The sequence below is a fragment of the Dermacentor andersoni genome, chromosome 11, assembly GCF_023375885.2.
Source record: "Dermacentor andersoni chromosome 11, qqDerAnde1_hic_scaffold, whole genome shotgun sequence".
Lineage (NCBI taxonomy): Eukaryota > Metazoa > Arthropoda > Arachnida > Ixodida > Ixodidae > Dermacentor > Dermacentor andersoni.
Window position 1 is genome coordinate 54,214,363 of NC_092824.1, and position 7,086 is coordinate 54,221,448.

Genomic DNA, 7,086 nt, shown 5'->3' on the forward strand with positions numbered 1-7,086 from the left:
ATGCACCAAGATTTAAGAAAAGAGCAATGCGTTACTCGAAGAAAACGTAGTGCATATTGTTTACAATACAGTGGAGTAGCTGCCAGTGATTTTTGTCGTTACTGAGATTTAATTAGGTAATTTCAATTAATTATCTAACCCAAGACATACTATCCTAATTATCAAAGTGCCTATGAAGCATTTGAAGGCGCAGTCAAGGGTATTTCAGCTACGGTATTTTCAGCGACGTACTAATCGCGCACTAGTTTTTTTTCGACTGATAAATTAACCCCGTGAAATATGGAGAATACCACGTGACTGCGCTGCCGCCGGCATTAGTGTTCTTGTATATGCACCCGCAGGAAGCAGAGTTGCGCAAAACTTTTCCGGCGCCGCTCGCACCGCTATTCGCCGAGCGCTATCACGTGGTGCAAAATGACGTCAAATGTTCAACTGCGCGGCTGCGAAGCCAACTTTACGGACCCTGCGCCGACTCGTTTCCTCCAGTGCTATCGAAATTGCAATCAGAGGACCGTCTAGCGTACATTGCACCAATCGGCTCCGGGTTGCAGGTACGGTATTCGACGATATTAAGTTAATGACTTTGGTGAAGTGATACGAAACACATCATTTTGACACTTGTATTCCAGTATGACGGGCGCAGCGCACCAAACTGCACAAACCGCACGGAAGGTGGCAAAACCTTTTTACGCGGTGCCGTGCGGACGGACGAGACCGGCCGGTTCCGAGAAGGACCAGGATAGGCGAGGTGTGTCTTGTTTACAGAGGTGGGTTCTGCTTGTTTACACTGAGGCAGCATTTATCTCGAGTAACACTCCTGTACACGCTGAAATGCGTACGCCTGGCACGAGAGGTTGTTTCGCTTGTGCGATTTTCGGTGTATACGTGCAGCGCGACGCAGACGCACGACAAAGAATGAACACGTCTGTGTCACGCTGCACACATGCGCCAAGAATGTCAACTTACCAATTCGCTCGATTCGATGTGTTCCTTGTAGGATTGTTCTGACTATGCGGTTCTAGAACAGTGTGTTTAAAACAGAGTAAATACTAGCAGATAGAATTTGCCCGCTGCACCATGGTTTTTCTCTACTCTGTTCCTTCTTACTTTTTTTGTCGGCGAAATGATTTTTCATGTAAGGTCGATTGATGTGCTGGTGCTCGTTGTTTTGTAGTAAGTGAAAACATCGTGCGCTCCCGCTGATAAGACAGCTGTGATAGCTTCAGCATTTGTCGCCCTCAATAGTTTGCTTGTTCGATCAGCCTTAGTCGACGTCAGGAATGTAAAATTCATTTTATACGTTTAATAAGCGCTGTGTTATAGTAAATTAACCTGAGTAGTATCAAGAGATAAAAAAAATGTGTTGTCATATTACAGTCTGCAATATGTGTGAATAATTAATTTGCAAGTTTGCCATCTTATGTGACTAGTGCAATAAAAGTAACCTGCTGTTACTCTTAATAACTTGTTGCCTTTCCAGTGGCTTTTAATTCGGCCCCCCGCAAGGCTCCAAGAACCAGCACTCATCCCCTGCTGCCACCAGCCATTGCTCATCCATTCCCTTGTACGAAATGAATTTGATCAGAAGCATATGCATCTTGAATCTTTTTCCACTTGCAGATAACGAAGCTGCTGTTAAGTTTGTCGCATGAATCGTACAAATAAGCCTTGCATAAAATGTGCGCATGTGAACATTTGAAATGCGTTTAAATCTGCCTGTCTGCGCCGCATATATCGAGAAGGTGCAGCGGGTGTGAACGACGGTTAGGGATGAATAACGGAAACGGTTAACGGTCCCTGACATATTTGCAGGCACCATAATTCTATTGGTGACGATCATTATTCTTCTGCTTTCGGCAGACAAAATGTGCTCACATAATTGTCCACCACACGTGTGTGAAGTTTTCTTTAAGCACCGCTTTAAGCATCGCACCGCTTTTTTTGTTACAAGGTAATGCGCATTTGCACGCGAACTTTTCAACTGTTCGAGCCACGGACGTAGTAAGAATTTTATTTCGAGCGATCGAGGGGGGTCCTACTCCTTATATGTACGTTCGTGGGTGTGTTTCTATATGTACGTGTGTATACGTACACACAAACTAAAAATTTCGGGGGGTTGGCACCCCTCCGGCTACGCCAATCGTTCTAGCTTAGCCTGCATTAAAAAGTGTCACTTTGCTCAGCGCTTGCGAACAATTGCCGCATGTAGCTCGCGACCAGCAGACAAAAAAGCGAATGGAGCACCGCGCGGCATTTGCCTCCTGCACGCGCGAGGAGTGGCTTCACTGCAGAGCTGGAACATAACGGCGGGCCTATGCGCGACTGTACTCCCTGCGGGAGCATATACAGAGACACTAATCGGCATCATAAAGCAGAGCCCTCGAACATGTTCCCTCTGAGCTATCTAGAAGAAATTAGAGGAAGTAAAGAGAAACATCGTGATCGAGTTATTATAGTGCCTTATCTGCCGCTCCCTGTGTGTGTGTGTGTGTGTGTGTGTGTGTGTGTGTGTGTGTGTGTGTGTGTGTGCGTGCGTGCGTGCGTGCGTGCGCGCGTGTGCGTGCGTGTGTGTGTGTGTGTGTGTGTGTGTGTGTGTGTGTGTGTGTGTGTGTGTGTGTGTGTGTGTGTGCGTGTGCGTGCGTGTGTGTGTGTTTTGCCACAAAGCCTATCACCACATAGGAGAGCAGATAGTTGGGCTAGTTGGTTGAAATGCACGCCGAAAAAGCTTGCGCGGAGTCACGCGAGGACAATGCCGAGAAAAGACGAGGACGAACGCTAAATGCGCCAAGGACGAGCGCTCGTCCTTGTCTTTCCTCAGCATTGTCCTCGTGTCTCCGACGCAAACTTTTTCAGTATGTCTATCACCGCAAAAGCGAATTGAAAACCTCCGTGCACAGCTTTAAAGGTGCGTTTTGTTTCGTCCCTGTCGCGATGTCCTTCTCTAATGAGCAGAAGGTAAACATGATCCTTGCCTTGGGATCTGCAAATGGCCACAAGAGGAAGCCCGCCAATATATATGTATCGGTCATGGGAAGTGTGGCGGTAAACCAAACGCATCGACTATCATGAGAAATTATGAAGGCCTGAGGCAAACGGGCAGTTTCAAGAAACAGCGGTGGAGGACTCCATCTTTGAGTGCCAGCATGGCGGATGTTCTAGCATTTATAGCTTCAAAGCCTCATGCCCAGGTATCAGTTTCCAAATCGTTGGTTTGGGGGATTTGAAATGACGTCCTTTCACCCGTACCACCTTAACCAGCACCAATGCTTAGAAGATAGGGGCCTGTAGAACCGTCTTGATTTCTCGAATTGGGTCCCCACAAAAGCCGATGAGTCACCGGGCTTTTTGAGCAGATCGTGTGCCCAGACGAAGCCAATTTTCGCGGGAACTCCCTGCTAAATTTGTATAATGCACACTATTGGAGTGATTTCAATCCACATTGGGTGAATCGCAATCGGCATCAGTACCAGTGGTCGCTAAATGTGTGGTTCGGAATTTACGCTGGTGCTATATATAATCGGTCCCATCTTCTTCGATCACACACTGAACTGGTAAGCGTTACGGGAACGAAATCCTTGAAGGAGTGGTGGATGAGTTACTCAGCGAAGTCCCGCTGTCATGTCTTCTATACTTCTGTGGTATCAGCAAGATGAAGCACCCTCACACAGCCGCAGCCGAGCACGTAACTGGCTGGATGCGACTTTTCATGCGTAATAGATTAGAAGGCACGGGCCTGTAAATTGGCTGCTTAGGCCACCTGACCTCTCTCCACTCTATTTCTTTCTTTAGGGTAGTTGATGTTCGCCTCGATGTCATTGAGGGAAACTTGAAGACGTTGTGGATGTCGCGAAGTCACATTACAGTAGGCAATGCGGTGACGCTGATTGCAAAGGGGTTAACTGTTTGTTAAGGTAGAATAGGCAAGCGATAGAATGAAAACTATTTACACGGACAAAAAAACTGCGAGTGAAAAGTTAGAATATTGGTCTTCTTTCTCTTAGCCGAATCTCCACCGAATCCCCTCCAACGGCCCTGCACGTACCTAAAAGCATCCCCAACCTCCTCCTCGCCCCATCGTTCGTCCAGTCACACAACGGGGCTCCAGGGTGACACTATCCAGAGTTCCAATGCGTCAAGGACGTTGCCACAAATCCTTTGCAGTGCAACGAATCTCTTGTCCCGCAACCTCGCAAGACACACTCCCCCGAAGAAACACTTCCACGCCCCGTTGGGGCATCTGGTCCGTTTGCGGAATGTCTCGGCATGGTGCGGTTCAGCGGCGAGGGGTTGACTTCAAAGCCGCGGTTCTGCTTCTGCGTACCGACCGGCGGAAGCCCCGACTCGGTCAACTCGCTGACGCGCTCTTCGTAAACCGCGGCTCCCCCACCCCCGATGGCTACAACTCTCCGCCGCTGTATTGGCGTCGAACCACGCGTCTCTCCTGATCACCCCGCGTGACCCTTACGTGCAGCCGCCCGCACAAACAACGCTGAACTCCACTGGGGTTATATGAAAGATCGGGCTCACGTGATCAAGACGAACGTCAGATTAGTTCAAGACAAGGATAACGGATGTCTGCCGAAGAATTTGAGCGTCGGTTATCAAGGAAGCCACTGAAGATGTGACAAAGCGGACTCAGTACTGCATATCTGGAAAAGGAGACCTATTCGAACACGTCCGCTATAGGCAGCATCTGGTGCTCAATTCATCGATATTAAGGGCACACTGAAATCTGATGCATCATTTTTTTTTGTTTTTTTTTTTTTGTTTTTTGTGCAGGCATCCCGAATGCCAATTTGGCTCATTTAGAAGTGATATATTCACTTTCTTGAACGCATCGGTTTTGCATTTTCTCTACACGTTGGTCGCTTCCTGGTCTGTTTCTTTCGCTTTTATTTTTCGACACGAACCTGTTTTTGTCGAACCAGTGTCGTACACTGTCATGAAAAAATAAAACGGACACTTTAATTCGGCTCTGGTCCGAAAAAAGCTTCTGGCGCGAAATATATAGCTTCGCGCGCACTCTTTCGATGCGGTCTGAGCACAGCCGGGATTTTATAACATTTTATGTCTATTCCATTGCTTTTCGCATTCCGTGCGTGGTCAGAGCGGCGCTTCGGCCTCGTTATCAAGGGCTTTTGTTATCAATGTGATCAGTCGGCTTTGAGCAACGGATAACAAGTGTGACGTAGAAATGAGAGGAAGGAATAGCTGCGAAGCCGCGAAACCTGTTGCTGGCGCTCCTTCCGTACCATTATCAAGGTGATGCGCTGTCTCTTCGGGTTTGTGACAGGCAATGCAGTTGCTTTCAATCAGCTTATTTGAGGGCGCCGCTTTATGATTCTGGTGGGAGCGCACTCACCTGGTATTTTTCATACTTCGTGAGGTTTCTTTAGCAGTTGGAAAAAACTGTACGCAATTATTACCTTGCTGAAAACACCGCACTTAGATGTCATTTTGGCGTGCCGACAAGTGTCTAGCTCATTGACATTTTGAAAATTAGGACAGCACCTCTCGAGTTAGATAATTAATTGCAATTACAGAATTAAATCTCAGTAATGAATGAATTATTGGCGGCTATACTCCACTGCACTTGAAACCATATGCACTAGGTTTTCCTCGAGTAACGCAACTGCTCATTTTTAAACTCTTGGTGCATGATAGCTGGGGAACACTGTAACCGTTGTAGCACTTTTCTCTCAGTAACCGAAATGAGGCCAAGCCGGATTCACTGGAAATTATAATCAACAGCAGTCATGCACAGGAGCGCTTATACTCGGACTCACAGAAAAAAAAAGATAGATAGATAGATAGATAGATAGATAGATAGATAGATAGATAGATAGATAGATAGATAGATAGATAGATAGATAGATAGATAGATAGATAGATAGATAGATAGATAGATAGATAGATAGATAGATAGATAGATAGATGCTGCAATTTCGCCAGAAAGGCGAAGCACTATTAGTGATAGCCAAGTATGCTACAATTACACGAAGGAAGATTATTAAACCACCGACAGTACTCAGGCTGTGAAATTGAACTGTCTCCTATATTATGAAGTCTTGTATATACTCATATAACGCCGCCGTCGCTTCAGCTAGCGCTCAATTCTTCGAGGTCGCACGAAGTTTCTTCAAGTGAAACACACACACACACACACACACACACACACACACACACACACACACACACACACACACACACACACACACACACACACACATATATATATATATATATATATATATATATATATATATATATAATGTGGGGGGGTGTTCGGAAAGCTGGTCGGGCCCCAGCCCCCCCCTTCCCCCCGGAGAAACGAAATCTCTCCGCCTGTGGGTGGTGGAATGAAATTATAGCAGACACAAAATGTGGAGTCGGTTGACTCAAGAGAGCGGGTCATTGGAGATCGCTTGGAGTGGCCAATAGGTATCGCTTGTCGGTTGTTGTGTGTCGAGGACGCAGGATCAGAGAGCGCAGGATCAGTGCGCAAAAATGAACATCTTCATCGTTGACCTGCTCACGTTTACACAGGTCCGAGCGCGCACTGCCCTAGCGGAGCGGTCTCCTATAGAGGGAAAAGGGGGCCGTATACGCGTTGCTATATCCGTTTACATTTACGTGGCGAGCGTGGCGTCCCGCGAGAAAGAAAAAGAAAGCGTGTTTATGCACGAGACTAAAGTTTGCGGCTGCGGCTGGGGGCACACGCATTCCACAGCCGAGCTCCGACGTAAACGTTGAAAGGCCGTGCGGTATATCGTTCACACCCACGGCGTTGTTAAACGAGTATATGCGATGCAGTTCTGCCGCAGATTATATGTGCGCGGCTCTCGGTTTCCCCAACACTGACAACGACACTGCATGCAGGAGGATTGCGGTGTGCCTGACTTGCGGCCTCGGTCCTGTGCCTCTGCGGCGCTTTCCACGCACGTACGCCAGCCACGAAAGTACACCGAGGCTTGGCGTTCGTTTACTGTTCTTGCTTCGTGCAAAACGTTATCTCTATATGACGCGCGCGCGCGTCTCTCTCTCTCTCTCTCTCTGTGTGTGTGTGTGGGTGGGTGTGTGGGGTGG